Genomic DNA, 19,729 nt, shown 5'->3' on the forward strand with positions numbered 1-19,729 from the left:
AATATGAAATAAAATATTTTTCATTGCCAGAATTAATCTTAGTATAATGTTTCTGCTGTATTATTCAGAAAGATGCATAGTCTCCTTTTTTTAAGCCTTGGTCTCACTGCAAAAGGTTAAATTCTGCAAGCCACACACTGGGAGGAGATCTTCACAATATATATATCCAATACAGAACTCATATTCAAAATACATATAGAACTCTCCAAATTAGTAAGAAAAAGGCAAACAACCTGATTAAAATAGGCAAAACAAGCATTTGAAAAAATAAATAAATAACCACAGATCCAATAAATATGTGAAATAAGTCATCAGGGAAATCCATTTTACAACCACACTCATCAAAAGGCTAAAACCAAAAAGACTTGACAACACCAAGGGCTGGCAAGAATGTGAAGCAAGTGGAAATCTTTTACATTGCTAATGTGAGTGTTCATTGATCAAATGCTTTGGAAGATTATTTGGTAATATCTACCAAAGCTAGATACATGCCTCCTTCGTCACTGAGCAACCCCCTTTATGAGTATATTTCAAAGCGAAATTAGAATTTGATACCTTCCTTTCAGTAATTTCACATGGAATTGTTTGCATGAAAGTAGAGCATCAGTGCCTGCACGCTGCTGGGCTGAGACATTCTTGGAGCTCTGGTTTAAAACAAGGAGTAATACATGGTCATGGGGATAAAATGGTGGAAGCAAAGAACATAACTGATTTGGACAGAGGTCTCATCCAACCTAAATAATGAAGTAGGGCTCAAGGCTTTGATGGGAGAAGGTAAGAACTGGTAGTCATTCTGGTTCAGTGTCAAATGGCAGGGGTACCAAATTTTGGCAACGATGGAAAGCACAGCCCCAGAATTTCTGGGCAGTTCTCAATATCAAAAAGACTTTTTAGCCCTACTGCAGAGAAGTACACCAAAGTCAAGGTCCATCCCCAAAAAGAAGAAATTAAGAGAAATAACACAGGTTATTTCAAGGTCCAGGATATGCTGTCTTGGTTCAGGGCCAGGCTCTGACAGTAGATGACTGCTAGTATGGATACTAGAGTCACAGGCAGAAGCTCCTGAGAAGCAGAATGTGCAGCCAGATGATCACTTGGGCATCCACAGGAGGCAGTTTACCCCAGACTCTCCAGAACCCAGGAGTGGAAATATCAGACTATCACCCCTATTCTCACTAATGGGGAAGAAAAGTTTATGAAGTATAGTCAGGCTAAGTACCTCTAATTAGTTTGGGGATTGGGCAAAGCTGGGGCTGCAGATGGTAGGTTTTCAGTAGACGAGTTTAAAGAGAGCAGGGACAGTCAGGAGGTGACACTAGGGAAAAGTTATTTCTCTATTTACATGCAGAGTGTTAATACAACGGATTAAATGTATAGTACAAGAGCTGATTTGCTTTTTTGTTTACCAGGTGTATGTAACTTCAGTTGATTGATCTGAATGCACTGACCCTTGGTGGGCAGGATTAAGGTATCAGACAGTACTATTAACTATCTCATATGATGTCTATATATGTCACTGATACCACTGATTAAGCTTAGTTCAACTTCAGAGCACAAACTAGAATACCTTCTATGGCAGAGGACCTCAATGGTTGGAATTGCTTACAGTCTGCATATATTTCAGTTTATTTTTAATCTTGGAGTAAATTGTGCGTTCCTACAGATACTTAAGGTTAATTGCCATATTTAAAAAAACGTGTAAACTTTTTCAAAAGCTCTACCTTGCTGAGATTTGCCACACTTGTCAATCACTTGCTGAGCTCTTAGTCCTGAATAGTTAAAAACAAGGGGAACTTGACTGGGAGATAACTCAGAGGGTTTTTTGTTTTGTTTTGCTATTTTTCCCTTTATTTCTTAATAGCACCCAATGTAGCTTCAATTTTTAATAATGAGAATGTGTATACTTTTGAGCAACAATCAACTAGTGCAGACCCACGACATTGGTGGCTAATGTTCAATGACTTGTTAAAATCAAACACCAAGCCTTTTTTGTAGATATTTGGATAATTTTAATGCTAAATTTTGAGCCCCTTGAGGAAAGGAGGCAAATCTTTCACATAATTTTAGTCCCAACTTCAACATGTTGACTGAACCATCAAAGGCTATCAATGATAATGAAAAGAATAAATTATTAGTTGTAGCTGACTGTATCTTAGTTGTAGCTGACTGTATTATTGCTTCCAACTCTTCCTGCTGCCTTCAAGCAAGATGATTATGCATCCTGCTTGGAGTACTTTCGCTGCATTTTTAATCCTGGATTTGGCCGTATAGTTAGCTTTGACCAATAAAATGTGGACAGACATGGCATCCACCACACCTGAGCAGAAGATCTGAAAGACGCTATGGGGTTTCATTGACTCTCTTGATCCCGGAGGGAAGACCTTAGACCCAAACAGGATGCCAAGCAACCTGCAACCAGGGATCTGCTGCTGGTATATAACTTGAGCAGGAAATAGAACTTTGTTGTTGAAAGCCACTAGGATTTTTCAGAACTGATGAATAGATTCTAATCATCAATTGAATGGGCAGGAGAAGTGTGTCAACAGTTGAAGGGTTTGCTTAACCCCAGGCTGTGTTTATCTGTGGTATATAGTTTATGAAACTGACTAAGCAGTTCAATAGACTTCTCCCACTCGGCAAGTTCAGGAGATGGTCTTTCTTACTGCAGTGAGCCATAGATTATGATCCAACATCGGGAACCAAGTCAGCTACAGACCAATACAACAGCCTAGGGCTTAGAATACAGAGTAGATTTTCACACAGAAGATTAAAAAAAAGGAATAGGACCAGTGTCAATGTGTCAACCAGAAAGTCTGTAGTTAGGGTTTAATTATCATAGGGTGAGGAGACTATGCAATGTGCTACAAGAATTTGTCAGTTTTTGTTTATATCTTAGTTGATTTCCTGTTTGATTTAATTTGTTGTTTTTTGTAGCTTCCTAGCAAAGTTGCTCTAGAAAAGCATTGTCCATTCCCCTGCCACTTTGATTGAACCACAGGGATGAGCCTTCTCATTTCAACCTGACTTACTGCTGACAATGGTAGCTCCAGTGAAAGTCCTGAAAAAATTTAGGTCTTTGTAGACAGAATACTTCGGTCTGTAAGTAACAAAAAGCTCAACTCAAAATAGCTCAAAAATTAAGGTGGTTTATAAGCTTATGTGGCTGAATACTAAAATCACATAGGGTCCATGTTTCTTTTTTCTTTGATGCTTTCAGTTCTGCTGCATTTGTGTATATGTTTTGGGTTGCAACTTCCTTTCACCATGTTTATAAAAAAATGGCAGCAAACAAAAACCAGGACAATGTTCTTTGTATCAAATCGAAAGGAAAAAAAAAATCTACCCTTAAATTTTGGTGTAGAAACTCTCCCTCAGTTTGATTGACATAACTTTGGTCAACTGCCTTCTCTCAGGATCGCCACACACTGATTGGCTCAAGCCTGGATGCCTGAACCCATCAATGAGACGAGAGATGGGATTGTGGTCAGCTTTCCTTGAACTGGTGGGCTGTGTTGATGATTGAACAGTATTGTGGATATAGGAGAGGGGTCATGGATGGTTATAGGCAACCAAAAGAGTCTGCTCTGCTGGTGTGGAGCCTAAATGCTGAGGAGTAGAAAATGAAATGAGTATGGTAATACTTTTTGCTTGCTTCTTCCAAAGTTCTATTTCCCTTCAAAATAAGTTACACATTCACAAATCAACACTCAGTTCATCTCTTTACTGTCTCTTGAATATGTCTACATTTTTATACCTTCATGCTTTTATTGTTCCCTCTATCGGAGATGACTTTCTGTAACAGATCTACTTATTTTTTTTTTTTTGCCTTATTTATTTATTTATTTATATTTTTTGTTTCTTTTTTTTTTTTTAATTTTTTTTTATTGCAGTAACATTGGTTTATAACATTGTAAAAATTTCAGGTGTACATCATTGTACTTCTATTTCTGCATAGATTACATCATGTTCACCACCAAAATACTAATTACAACCCATCACCACACACATGTACCGAATTATCCCTTTCACCCTCCTCCCTCCCCCCTTCCCCTCTGGTAACCACCAATCCAATCTCTGTCCCTATGTGTTTGTTTATTGTTGTTATTATCTAGTACTTAATGAAGGAAATCATACGGTATTTGACCTTCTCCCTCTGACTTATTTCACTTTGCATTATACCCTCAATGTCCATCCACGTTGTCACAAATGGCTGGATTTCATCGTTTCTTATGGCTGAGTAGTATTCCATTGTGTATATATACCACATCTTCTTTATCCATTCGTCCCTTGATGGGCACTTATGTTGCTTCCAAGTCTTGGCTATTGTGAATAACGCTGCAATGAACACAGGGGTGCATGTACCTTTGCAAATTGGTGTTTTCAAGTTCTTTGGATAAATACCCAACAGTGGAATAGCTGGATCATATGGTAGTTCTATCCTTGCTTTTTTGAGGCATCTCCATACTGTTTTCCACAGTGGCTGCACCAGTTTGCACTCCCACCAGCAGTGTATGAAAGTTCCCTTCTCTCCACATCCTCTCCAACACATGTTGTTTCCTGTCTTGTTAATTATAGCCATTCTGACGGGCGTGAGGTGATATCTCATTGTAGTTTTGATTTGCATTTCCCTGATAGTTAGTGATTTTGAACATCTTTTCATGTGTCTGTTGGCCATCTGTATATCTTCTTTGGAGAAATGTCTGTTCAGGTCTTTTGCCCATTTTTTAGTTGGGTTGGTAGTTTTGTTGTTGTTGAGATGCATGAGTTCTTTATATATTTTGGAGATTAAGCCCTTATCAGATGTATGGTTTGCAAATATCTTCTCCCAATTGTTAGGTTGTCTTTTCGTTTTGTTGATGGTTTCCTTTGGTGTGCAGAAGCTTTTTAGTTTGATGTAGATCTACTTATTAAAGTTCTACATATCCTTCAAGACCTGGTTAAATTACCTCCTCCTTGGAATCTGTCCTGATCAATTCATCCCACAGTGATCTTATCTTCCTATGACCCATGTACTACTTGTCAAAACTACTAATTTATTAATTAATAATACACTGTCTTATGACATAATCAGTACCCAGCATTGCTATTGCTTACCATTTCATTAACCTTTGTGTGCATTCTAAGCCTTGCTTTCCGCATTTCACTATAAGATTTGACTTTGAAGGGAAGAGACTGTGTCTTTTTCATTTTAGATAGTTTTTTTCTATAATTCTCTACTAGAAAAAGAGCGAATAGTAAAGTCTTATATATAATTTGTTTTTTCAATAAATATTTAGTAATAGAATTATTAACTCTGTTTTTTTTTGAGGAGTGACATATATTGCTTTCAAAAAACTATTAACACTAGAATCTATACAAGTGCTTATATATAAGCAAACCTTTTTTATGACAGCCTGGACAAACAGAATTTGAAAGTGAAAATGATTATCGTCCATCACCTAAGATGGTTTGAACTAGCAATGCCCATTTATAGAAAGGCTGTCTTCTTGTACCAAAGGGTTGATTCATCTTAAGATTTACTCAGGTGTGCTTATTTCTACAACTCAGGTGCAGTTTGAATCAAGCATAATAGGCCAGGGTTTGGGGACTGATTTTGAAGAACATCAGGGTCTCCCTTGTTGAAATTTATCCTCTAGCCCTGTTCCCATGGATAACAACTGAATCCTAGAGATGTCTACAATAGTATAGTGTATAAAAACAAAAATGAGATTGTATTTTTTGCTTTTTTTAATACATGAAGCAAGAATCAACAAATTAGACTTCATTAATTCATTCACCAAATATTTATTGAGCAACCCTTCATTTCCTGATTTGAAAAATAAGCAAGCTATATTCCAAGTTTCCATTTAGCTCTAAATCATCCCTTTTCACAAGATCATACAAGGAGACAATATCAAGAACAGATCCTGAATTTCAGGTTTCACTGTCAATGTTTTGAGGCACACTACCTCCATGGAGCCCCCTTAGTCCCTCACACGTTTTCCTACATTTTCTGATGACCTCAGATTTGAACAGTCATGATAGCTTGTGGGAAATTGAGCTCAGTTTGTGGCCATGAACTTCAGCGAGGGTAGTTGCCCACCTGCTTTCCTCCCCACTGTATACACATATTGGGTCTAGACACTTAGCTGACTTCATTATCTGATGTGCTTCAGGCAGCACTCAGCCCAGTGACTGACAGAAATGCTGTCATTCTTGTCCTGACTCTCCTGTTCTGCCTATTAGCATAGTACGCCCGCCCCCCACCCCCCTACCCCCCAACCCCCCCCCCCCCCGCCAAATGTTCTTCTAGGCACTGTTTGGATCCAGTGACCCAGTCTGGCAGGACTATCTAGTTTATTTCTAGTCTGTTTCCAGTATTAATTTGATATAATTGATCTTGGAAAAGGCAATTAGGCACCATAAATTATTCTTTTTCAATTAAATATTTAACTACAACAGAAACAAAGAAGATCCTAAATGCATTAATTTAAAATCTTTCTCCATGCAGAAAGCCAACAGAAATACAGGATTATTTTTCCTAGAAGTGAGAAATTATCTGTAAAGAATGCACTAAAAATAAGAAATATTTTAACTTAATTTGTCAACAAAATAATAGATATGGCTGTATTACTATGTTACAAGTCAATTATAACAATAATGAAACTCCATACAAGTTTCCTTTTATTTAAATAGTTGCATCAGTATATGCAGTAATTGTTAATGCATCAAACTATAAATGATGAAATAAGGTTAAACGGCAGTTCCCAAAACATGTATATTTTACAATGAGGGGGAAAAAAATCACAGCAAAATATCATAAATTATGTAAAAGATAGTCTAAAATGTTAGGTTTGTTAGCAATCATTTTTGGATAAGAAGAGTGGAAAAAAGAAAAAAGAAAAGAATAATAACTTTCCCAGAGCGATTTCCGTCTCCGCCCAATTAACAGGCATTTACATAATATATTACTAGAACTGAAAGTGCCAATGTAGTAACTAATTTACCCCAACTTTTTTTTTTTTTTATAAGGAACCTGATGCCTCCAAGGAGTGAAGAGATTTGCTCAAACCAGCCCAGCACCTAGTTTATTACAGAACTAGAATTAGAACCCTGATTTTATGAAGTCTCAGACAAGGGAGAGCTCTTCAACTTCATATTGTTTCCTCCCATTCTCCAGTAATGATTATGAAACATACATTTCTCTTTGATTCTCAGAAATTTCCCCCTATGGCTAACACAATTTACTTGATATGTGAGAACATAGCACAAAATAAAAGTTGCATTGAGTCACAGGGAAACAAAAATCTTACCTTATTTTGTGCTACTAAGTACAGGCGATACTTTGGATGCTGAAGGGCAATAATTTAAACAAAATTGACACTGTGCTGGTTTCACGGATCTCCAATGCATTTCATCTTGGGTACATTGGACATATTGCTGCCTTGGCTTCTGCTGCATCTAATACTGAGGTTTGGAAATTTATACAAATCAAAAACTGCAGGTTTCCTTCTTCAAAACGCAGACAGGCACAAATATTGTTTTTTTCTCCCATATTCAGCTTGCTTGCTTACTAAAAACTACATATTTCAAGAAGAAAAGAACAACATTGGGTTTAAAAATTGATTTAATACCCTTTTAGTCTTTATTTTATAGATAGTTTATCGGGTGATATCTTTTCTTAAATTTTTGACGTTTTGATTAAATTGTTCTCTCTGTAGCTGTAAACTTTATAAAATTGGCCTATCTTGTTGTGGAACTTAAGACCAAGTTCTGTGGAATATCACAGCTGGGAAACAAAAACACAAACAAAACAAAGCCAACAACCACAAAATAAACCCACTAAAATGAAGACAAAAAGAATAAAAACTCCACATGCACAACATAATGAAGTAGGAGAGCAATGTAGAACTTTATTCAAGTTTTCTTGGATCACTTGAATATCTTGCCCACTGGATATTACTCTCATATGTTCTTTTAAGTAGAAAACTAGAAAATGACCCTAATTTCCCCTTGGCAGGTTGTATAGAGAAGGAGGTAAATGTATGTGTGTCTCTCCATTTCTGTGCCCATCTCTGTATTTCTCTCTCTTGCTGTTATAGTTTCTGTCTTCTGGAAAACTTTATATTTTCACCAGACTATGCAGTGGAAAATGTGTCTATCTTTGGGACTTTATGAACGAAGACAATGATAAGGTCTTAGGGACCCCAGCCAGAATGTGTGGTCTAACTATGGTTTTATTTTTCATAATTTATTAATCTATTTACATTAAAATTCCCTCAAGTATATAAAACATTGTGAGTTAGACTTTTAATGACTTGCATATGTTGGAAGAAATAAAAATACACTCCCGTATCAGTACGTATTTCATCAGTTGTTGTCTGGATGGAGCAGCCGTGTTTAGGCCCTGTCTTTCCCATGGCAGGAGCATCCCAAAATATGCATAAAGGGATCTCGAATCCATCAGGTAGATATGCTTCTACTTGCAATGGATGTACACAGTACAGCAAGGTCCCATTTATATGAGAAAATCTGACATTTCTTTGGTTTATAATTCCCCATTTTTTTGTGACTTTTGATTTTTAAAACTAATGTAAATTTTAGTTACAATGCTTACTGTCATGATTCATTTAATTATTTATAAAATAGTGGCCTGTCATAGATATTTTGATACCTTGTGGGAAAAAACGGAGAGGAGTATTTTAAACTGGAATTGGCTCATGAAAATCTGAATTGTATAGTCACTAATTTTACGTATCCAAAAATGGATATTCACCAGGTTCCACCAAGGATTTGAGGCATTAAAAAAACTGAGAAGTGTAAGTAAATAAAAATAAATAAGTTATTTGGAGTAAAGAGAAAATAAAGTACACACAATGGCCTGTTACTATTTGGGGAGGAGATTGTCAGATTTGGCTATAAGCTTCCTTGCAGTTCAAGCAAAGAGACTATAGGCACAATGCATATGATGCACATTTATTAAGTATTTGTTGACTTATGGGATTGCTGATTCATGAATTATGGTTGAAATATTATTTTTTACATTGTAACCAAAGTAAAAAAATCAGATTAAATAGTTTTATATGATGTTTGAATAAATCAAATATGGTGCATTTCATGATCTGTCCTCATTAAGTTCTGAATGCAATATTGAGTCTAAGAGACCAGTACTGCATCTATGAAGGCCATTTGTTGCATTAAAAAGTGAGACACTGAAATCAAAGACTTCTCAGAAATTTAAGGACTTACTTAAAAATCTATCTTTTTAAAATAAATTTTAAAATAAAATATTTTTTAAAAAGTAAAATTAAAATAAACAATCTAAAAATAAAACATAATTATTGATTATAAGTTGCAAGTAGTTTTTCTTAGGCTGATTGTCTCTTCATTCTCAAATGGATTGAATATTTTGATTGAATTGACCTATCAGCATATTTCAAAGAACTAATATTTCTCTATGGTTAGGCAGTTTACTTGAAGATGATTACCCCATTTTTTTCTGATGTTGTATTGTCATAACAGCCTTTCTTTCCTGGAGCATTGTAAATTTTTTTTTGGGGGGGTGACCTATAATCTTTCATATAAACTTAGAAGAGAAGGAAACAAGAGGACTTAAGGAAGCAAAAAGTTAGCCGTCAAGGAAGACATCCCTAAAGTTTTCTCCATTTTCTGATCTCATTTGCCCTTAAAAAGATAAGTGACTGGAACAATGAGAACTCAGAGCACTGATAAGCTCTCAGAAACTTATGTTTTGGTTTCAACTTGTTCATTAACCAGCCTGTCACATGTAGGTATTTACCAACTATCAGTCTTTGTCTTTGAGAAATATTCTTATAATCTTGGAACCTTCATTTCCATATTTTTAAATGTGGGATTTAGACAAGAAGCTAAAAATTTTTCTAAGAATAGCATCCAAGTCATTCATTAGAATAAATGGAGCTATAGAAGTGGAATCACCAACACGGGTGATCACAGACTGTTTGGAGAAGTCTGTAATCTAGAAACTGGGAATCCTTTATTGAGAATTTGTGGTGTTTAAGAACACCTCAGAGGAGAGTTTGACTTTATTTATTCCTAATGTTTAGTGTGATTAAGACTCAAAAAAATTGAATGGTAACACATTTCAAGGGATATTTTAGAATGGCTGCTTTATCAAAAATTTGTCAACTAAGTATATACACAGGATTTTTAGCTTTTCTGTTTAATTAGTAAATACTTGTTGAGGAAGTACAATGCTCAAAGCACTGTACTTATTGCTAGGGACAGAGGAGTGAATAAAATGTAGTCTGTGCCCTCCGTGAGTTTACGTAGTAGTAGAGCATATGGTCTTTTAACAAATAATTACTTTATTGATTATTTAATTACAGTTGGTATCATAAAGAGAAAATGCAAGATGTCATGAAAATGAATAATAGAGGAGTATGATAAAGTCTGGGATTTTGGAAGGCTTCTTAAGGAAACGATACTGAAGCAGAATAGTAGAACTCAACTCTTCGTCAAGGGAGCTCATTTCAAGACCAATTGTGTTCTTTTCTTCTAACATCACAAGAGGCACCGTGCTACTTTGTTGTAGCTGGGGTATGTGGCATGGGACAAGAGTCAGTGCTAACCTACTTTCCCAGGTCTCCTTCCAGATGCTTCTATTCCAACCCAGCAAGAAGAAAGAAAAAAAAAAAAGAGAGATTCCTTTGCATTTCATAATTCTCCAGACTTTCAGCTCCTTGACGATAGAACTGTATCCTGTACATTATGTACTCCCCAAAGTGTTTGTTTCAGAGCCTTGCACATAAAAGGTACCCATTCAGTGATTATTGAATGAATGAGTTTTCCTACGGATTTCTGATAAGCCTGTCTTCTAAATCAAGCAACACAGGACTATCAGACTCTTAAGAAATCTAAGAACAGGAGGTTATTGTTGTTGTTGTTTAAATATTAGTATTGGGGAATGAGGAATGTGATAAATCCTCTTTGGAAGATGATTATGATCTCATCCATCTAGGTTTGATAATTTAGTATATGCTATAGTACACCTATTGTTCCATATGTATTTGATCTCTCCAACTAGACTATATCTATTTCAAATTAAGGCACCATGTCTACCATTATTGCATCTAACACAGGACCAACTATTTACATATCTGTTGATGTGTAGGCATTGGGAGACTGGGGAGATGACTTGAATGGTCCTTGACAAATGAATTTTCTTGTTCCTCAGTTTTTGCACTACCTTCTTTTTATTGATCACATAAGATAAGAAATGAATTATCTGTAGGTTGCTATGTCTTTGCGACAATCCTGAAAATGATGGAGCTGTGTGTGTCCCAGAGGTTCATTTGTGGGTTTAAAATCAGGAAGCTCTCAGTTGCAAACGTCGTGAATATGTATGAGTGGTCCAACTGTTGCTCCTACCTCCCTTCCTTCCTGGTGGGTGACTCCTTCTGAGAGTGCTACATCTGCCTTCCAAAGCCTTTTGTCGGGTGTACAGGCAAGAGGGAAGGAATGCCCTGTTATTTTGCATTTTCAGATAACAGGATATTTTTTCTAATGAGCTTTTGGAAAATACCAATCTTTCTCTTTCTATCTATCTGTCTGCTTCTCTCTCTCCTTTTCTTCAACGCCTCTCCTCACCCCCATATAAGCACACACTGATTCTCTTCTCTTTTTTAAAAAAGCAAAAATATGAGAATGGGAGGCAGGAATTTGCCATGGCAGATTTTTGAAAGAACACATTTCCCTGCTTTCTTTCTTTCTACACTCCAAAGCCGTCCCACAGACACAGATGTGATAGCTTTTTTTTAAAGCTAATTTGAGCGAATGTCTGTCTGGCAACTTACTCTGGGAATAGTTACACTTGGCCAGACCGAAGTTCTGCCTTTGTAGAGGTGACACTGACGGCGTGTTATTACTGTGCACACAGAGCAGAGACACTAGGAGAAGGAAAAAGAAAAATAAAAGACATGGAAATGAAGTGCACGTGGATGCGTTTTTGAGGATCTTTGCTAATGGGACTAGAATAGTGGTGTTTGCCCAAATGTGACTCTGCTTTTGTAAAAATAGCTATCTGGGAGGCATCTGGCACTGACTGAACTTCTTTGTTTCCTTAATAAGACTTTCCTCAAGTGTAGCAAAAAGAGAAGCAAATATAGGGACGTCCACTAAAGATTTGGGTGTAGGGGGAGGGGGAGAGAGGTGGTTCCCATTGCCAGGTTTATTTTTAAATTTTATCTTTTCCACTTAATGTATAATTATTCATCTAATTTGTCACATCGTTCTTTCAAAATAGATGCTGTTCAACCAAACTCATAGTATATTGGGTGACAGATAAGGTTATTGCCAAACTGTTTGACGAGGGCAGATGAAGGCATTTGTGGAGGGGGACGAAAGCAATCTTTCCTCTTTCTGGATTGTACATTCCAATTTCATGTCATTCACTGGACAACTACATTCTTTTCTTCCTTTCTATCCCCTTTCTGCATATTCTCTTCCTTTCTTTCTTTCATCTCCTCGTGTTCATCCTTTAATCAATGCAGCTTATATTTATATGTCTACTTCTTTAACGCACTGGGGGATATGGGGAATGCATAATGCATTTGTGGGGAACATAAAGAATATTACATGCCGCTCTTGCCCTCAGGAGTTTGCTGCTATTTGGGAAGACATGATATATATGTATGAAATGTTGAATAAAGATTCAAGATTTGAATGGCAATATAGGAATATAAATCAGATGAGCAATAAGTACTATCAGCTTTTATTTGAGAGATCAGTGCAGACTGAATGGTCTGAAAAAGCTTTGTTAAGTTCTTTCACTTTTCTGGAACACACAGTGCTGATATACATCTTCAGGTTTTATCAGGTTAGTTACCTCATAATGCCTTGCCTGTTTATCTTCCACAATGTTTCCCAAATATTACTCAGCCTTCAAAGTTTTGATTAAACTTTATCTACTCTATGAAGAATTCTGTAGTCTTTGCAGCCCACCAGCATCTTTTCTTTCCCTGAATTCCTCTGCATCGGTACTTCTCTACCACCTACCAACTAATGGACAACACATTATCTAATTGGCACTTTGTTTTGTATGTATAAATTTACTCCCACTTTTTCTCTCAAAATTTCTATTGTTTTGAGAAAAGGCCTCCATTTTGTACTTCATACAGAGCTCATGGCAGCAAACACATCATCTGATCCACGCTGTTGTTCAATAAGTATTTACTGAGTTGATTTATAGCCTGGAGACCTAGAACAAATTCTTCTTTGACGGTATTCCATGTCTCTTCCAGATCTAATATCCAATGTGGCTTTGTTTCTGTGACTTAAAGCCAAATCATTCTTACAAATATTTAAGAAATATTTCCTTTTTCTAATAATCACAATAGAGATAAAAGAAGTTCGGGGACACTAGCTAAATTCTCTTGGCGTTTAATGCCCAAGAAAACTGGACACCACTGACAGCAGTGGGATTGCTGCACAAGATACACTTTTACAAGGATTAACCACTTTGGCAACATGTAAGACTACCTCAGCTTCTGATAAGATTCAGTCTGTAAGATTTATTTTTCACTATTTTATTTTAAAGCCATTTCAAATGCCATTCAATAGAGGGCAGGACAAGATGATCTCAATGCCCCGCCAGGCCCTGTCATTCTAGAATTCCAAATATCAACACACATAATTTATACTTATACACAAACACATGAGAGTCAGTGGAAGGTGACCAAAGTTTAACTTTTCATTATAGACACCCTATCTTTCAGATCAGCACCCCAGTTTTCTCCTTCTCTGTGTCTCGTGGGCTCAAGTTCTGCTTGACATAGGAACCAGAGCGACTGTGATTCCTGGGAGAGTATCTAAAATGACAGTTGCTGCAAGGTTACAGCAAAATCTATTAGAAAAGAAAAGTTGAGAGAAATCAGGTGAGCTCATAGAAGAAAATAAGGGAAGATTGGCTCCCTTTTGGGATTAGGTCTAATTAAGGTGAGCAAGCAGCTGGGCCTGTTTGGAATAACAATTGTGCTAGCTTGTCACTTTTTTCTGCTTAGTTGAAATTTATATAGTTTGGGAATGGTGGATATAAGAAAATTAGAGCTCATTTAGAATCTGTTGAAAGGACAGTGTGCCTTCATTATTAGTTTTGCATCTGAATTTTCCTGGGGCAGTCCTTTCTCTGTTATAGGTAATGGATTTTTCCCCAGATGTAATTGGATGTGTTTAATTTTTTCTTTCATTACCTGTCTAGGAGGCCTATGCCCCTACTTCCCTTTGTGTTTTATTAGGACTATAACCCCTATTTAAATAAAGGCTTTGATTGTGCTTATATATGTTCAATCAGCACTTTCTGATTGAATAGTTCTGGTCACACAATGCTTTCGCCTAGCATTTTTTACTAATTACATTTTTGCCCTGGCTGGGTATGGGAAAACCTCTGATGGTGTTTGTTTGCTGCTTTTGATTATGCCTGTGGTTTGGTCTACCCACAGTAGCACAGAGCTGAGAAAATAGATCTTAAGACTATAATCCTACTGGTCTTGAAGGGTGACTTGATTTGATCTTTTCTTTTATTGAAGGGATAAAAAGCCAAGTCATATGCTGGTAAATCCTTAGCGAGCAGCTCTAAAAAAATAAAATAAATAACAGACAAACAAAAATCTCTGACTTGTAGCTTTTGCTGATTTCCATGGTGTAAATACTCCCACCGTGGCTTATTTCAATATGACATAATTGAATGCGGAGTTGGGATGAGATGCATGATCCAGTCTCCAGAGCTGGTGCGTACATACAGCTCTAGCATACTATGAAGTCTCAGTCATATTCCTGCCACTGAGGTCACAGACCTCATCATCTTCACATTACAATTAAGATGGATGCTGCTGGTTAAGCTGATTCAATTAGAGTATGATTTTAATGATTTATATGTGGGGGCTATATTCATGTTTTATAGCCAAAGGCATTTTAAGATGATTCTTCTGCCTATATTGAGAACTCAAACATAATGGCTAAGCCATATCATCTTAAATATACACATTTCCTGAGAATTTTTTAAATATTTATATATTTCATTCTTTTCTAGTATAATAACAAGAATCTTAGTAGAGAAACTGTACTAGGAGTCAGAAGACTTTAGATTTTGTCCCAGCTATCATTAATGGCCTCTGTATCCTTGAGTAACACATTTAATATCAGGACATCATCAATTTACTCATCACTTAAGGAACAAAAACAATGGTTCAATTACAACCTCTTATAGAAAGCTTCTCATTTCCACCTGAATAGCATTACTTTTTCTTTTCATTGGACTTTTATAATATTTTATCTTTATCTGTCCTGAAGCAGATTTTTAACTAGAAACTTAAGTGATAACATATTTGTATATATTATATCTACAATATAAACTATGTTGATGGATTTTAAGAGTCTAGAAGGCAGGAATCATGCTTTATTCATCTTTATATATCCCTCAATATTTAGCCCAGGAACCTGAACAGAGTGAGTACTCAATTAACATGTGTGGAATGACTTGGTGATTGATTGCCTTCCCTGTTAGATAAGGATATTAGTACTGCAACATGAAATAATTCAAACAAAAATTTTAAAAGAAGTTAAAAGCCTGTTACCAATGATAAATAGTAATTTTATTTTTCATAATATATGTTTTCTAATATTGGTTAATGATTAGAATGTGATATATTTGGATTTTAATGGGTTAAAAAAAGGTTAAAATTCGTTATATTCCTACATTCCCTACAATTACATTTTCTTTGATAATCCTCCAAATAGCTGAAGATAAAATAAAATCACTTCAGTTGAGTTCAATAAGTATTAAGCTTTAATTAAGTGCACTGTCAATGCAAAAGTTCAGAAAATACTTCTACTAAGTTGGCAGGGTATCCCACTGGACTGAGATGTTGTTTTCTACTTCCCAGGCCAACCCTCCATTGCATCATGGCCTCCAGGGTTGGTAGGATAGAAAGACTCTTGGCTTAATCTTAAATGCATTGAAGTGTACTATCCTAGCCGTGCTGTGTGGTGATAAGGTCAGTGGCTAAGAAATGAGAAGACTGGGCCTTTTCTTCTGAGTCTTGTCACTCTACCTCTTTAAGTTTCCATATTTCCTTTCATAAAATAGAACAGATAATAGCTACTTTGTCTCCTAGCATCAAGTAGAGTATGTACAAGAAAAGGTCCTTAAAATATAAAAGTGCTATAAGGCAAAATAGCCTCAGACTTTAATTGTCCTTTTTTAACTCAATGACTAATCTTCAGGCAATACATCAGACTATAGATGGGCAGTATAATTTAGGAGGTTGTGGGTGATTTCCAAATGGAATTGGGATTGGAGTGGTTGGTTTCTAGCAAAACGGTGGACTAAAATAGTGTTGACATCCTCCCACTACACGCACGTCAAATGAAATGAAATGAAATGAAATATGGCCAAAATATACTTAATACACGGCACAATTTGTAAGAAAGATAGAAAAATACTCACTTTCCCAGAGCAGAGAGAAAGCAGTGAGGCTAAGAGGGCTAGAAACATCTCAGGTCTTGGATATTAATTGATCTATAGCAAGAGGAGACAATGCCCTGGGCCTGAGATAAATGGGGAATAAGAACTGAGATTTTATAAAATAAAACTAGGATCTGCCTGCAACAACCCAAGGAAGAATGTTTTTCGTGCTATTTATATGAATGAAACATAAAACATAAGCAAGAAAAAGTTTTGAAGTAATGTAATCCAAAAGATATATATTGGTAAATACTAGCCAAAAGAAATCTGGTGTAACTTTCTTAATGTCAACCCAAACACTTTATAAGAAAAGAAAAAAAATTCTTAGATTAAAGAAGGTTATTATATAATTCTAAAGCATTCACGTCATAAAGAAATACATTATAATCCTGAACTACGTAGCCTCAAAATATATTAATCAAAAATTGACAGAAATATAAGTAGAAATGGAAAAATCTAAAATTAAACTTGGAGATTTTAAACCTAATTCTATGATAATTTTATAGGTCATCAGAATAAAAATAAATAGTAAATATATAGATGATTCATATCAAGCAGTTTTTGAGTTCATGGAAATAACTGAAGTATGCAATGCTTCTATTCGTTTTAATGGAAGACCTGGCCAGTACAAAAAGAGAGTTATAAGTAAAACAAAAGTTATAAATAGTTTGAGGATGAAACAACATATTTTTTATTCACATATGTTATAATTGTTGGCATAGAATGTTCAAGTGATGAGAACATACAATCTGTTATAATCAATAGGAGATTTCAGCACAATTATTGAAACCAAAAAGATCAACAAAAATTGATGGTTTTCCATATACCAGTAATGATTAGATACTTTAGTTTCTAAAATGATAAAAATTTGTAATTGATTCCATAAAGTACCCAGAAATAGGTCTAGTAAGATACATATATAAGAAATTTACAAAAAAATTTTTTGAAAAGTTATAGAAGAAAATAAAATAGCACCATCACCAGAGAGATATATCAGGTTTATTACTGAACAATTTTAAAATGGCAAAGATGGAGATTCTCTCATAAATTACTCCATAAGTAGCACACGATTTCCATCAAAACTCCAAAACTTTCTTTCAATGGAATCTGACAAGCTGATCATAGAATTTACTAGAAAAAGGAAAGGACCAGGAACAGTCAAGACTATTTTGAAAAAAAAAATAATAATAGGGGCTTAACCCATAAAGACTTATTCCAAAGCAATAGTTATTTAAAAAGTCTGTAGACAATTAGACAGCAGAACAGAATAGAGAGTGCCCAAGCATGACCACATACAGAATGGGAACTTGATATGTGATAAAGGAAATATTACAAATCAGTGGGGAAACGTCAATCAGCATGGAAATGATAGAAAATTCAATAATTGGGTTATAAAAGTTGACTTTCCTTATTGAAAAATTTAATCCTATCCAAATGGATTAAAATAAAAAAATTTGAAAAAAATAAAATTTTTAAAGATAAAACCTCAGAGAACATCTTCTTTATGATATCAGTGTATGGTAATATTTTAAATAAAAACTTAAAAATCATACATTGCAAAATTGATGCCCCATGGGGGAAAAAAAAAAGCCTAGCATTGAAAAAAAACACACATGGCCGCTGGTGAGAGCAAAGCAGAGGGCGAGTGAAAAGATGGAGCCCACTTGGGGGAAAAAAGGAACAAATTGATATTGAAAAGGAACAGATTGATATTTTTGTGTACATTAAAATAATAACAACATATTCCCACACAAATATCCAATGAATTGATGTGATATTAGTAGCCAGAACACATAAAAATATTCATACACCCCTAAGAAAGGTGTTTTATAAATGAGTAAAGGATTTGAACAGGCAATTCAGAGAAAAAAAAAAAAGCTATCTGCAAACAGTAGAAAAAAACATACTCAACTTCTCAAATAATAAGGGGAATTCAAATCAAAGGAAATTTAAATTTTTTTACCCAGCAGGTGAGCAAAAGTAGATCAATCTGATAACCATGTGTTGGTGAAAACATTAGGAATATAAATTAGTATAAATTACAAATGGCAATGTAATTTGATACCACCATTTTGAAGACTGATTGGATAAAATGCCAAAAAATCAAAACTGCCTATATTTTATGATATATACACTCCACTTCCTGGTATCTTACCTTATAAAACATTCATACAAATATGTTTACTGCAACACTATATAATACTAAAAAAAAAAAAAAAAAAAAAAAAAGGGAGTTCCTTGTTTATCAATCTGGTAAGGGATAAATATCTAACACTATTCTTATACTGAAGCTGTATATGAATGATCTAGATCAACTTGTATCAATATGAATAAACCTAAAAAACATAACATTGAGTAAAATAAGTTGAAAATGTACATAAAGTTTTAAATCAAATGAAACAATACTATATGTTGTTTATGGAAATATACGTATGAAGGAAAAATATAAAAGAATGCATGAAAATATATAGAGACACATACACAGACATAGATAAATCAACTTCAGAGTAGTGATTACATTTTGGAGAATGGAGAAGCAGAAATGGATAGGGTGGGTAGCTGGGCTTGTATTTTTTTTCTCTAAAATTAAAAAGGGAAATTTTATTTTGGACCTCAAAATTCATATTCTGTTACATGCACTGCCATGAAGAGTTCAACAGTGACTCATTATGCTTTTGTGTTCCATGTCATGAAGTATGGTCTTCAGAGTGACCAGTGAGCATGGACACCATTGGGGTTCTGCAGAGAATTACATTGCAAAGTGCTGGATCATGGGCTTCCTTACTTAAGGCAAGGATCATTCTAGAGCTTCTATGTCAAGAGATCATATCCAGGAGTGTCCATCTGAATACCACAAGTAACAGGGGACTCACCCTTCACATAACACACGCTCAGTCTTGAATAGTTTGTTAGAAATATATCTTGCTGAGAATATCTGACTTGTATTCTCTGTTTTGGGGTCCTCATCATACTTTCCGCAGAAAAATAAGGTTAAACATTGTATGTGACAGCCCTTTTGATATTTGAAGCTATATCCCTTAGTGTTTTCTCCAACCTGCTTTTTAATAGAGTCATACCCCTACTTGCAGACCACTCCCTACTCTCTGTCGTCTACCAACTCTTGTTTGTTATGAGCACTTTCTAGAAGAGGGGAAGAAGTCCTGTGCAGAGACTTGTAGGACACTAACCTCTGTAAGTCAGTCTCTTCCTGCACTTTACTGTCTACAACAATGTCTCTGGCAGAGCAAG

Source organism: Ceratotherium simum, chromosome 14 (genome assembly GCF_057802395.1).
Source record: "Ceratotherium simum simum isolate JZ-2026a chromosome 14, ASM5780239v1, whole genome shotgun sequence".
Taxonomy (NCBI): Eukaryota; Metazoa; Chordata; class Mammalia; order Perissodactyla; family Rhinocerotidae; genus Ceratotherium; species Ceratotherium simum.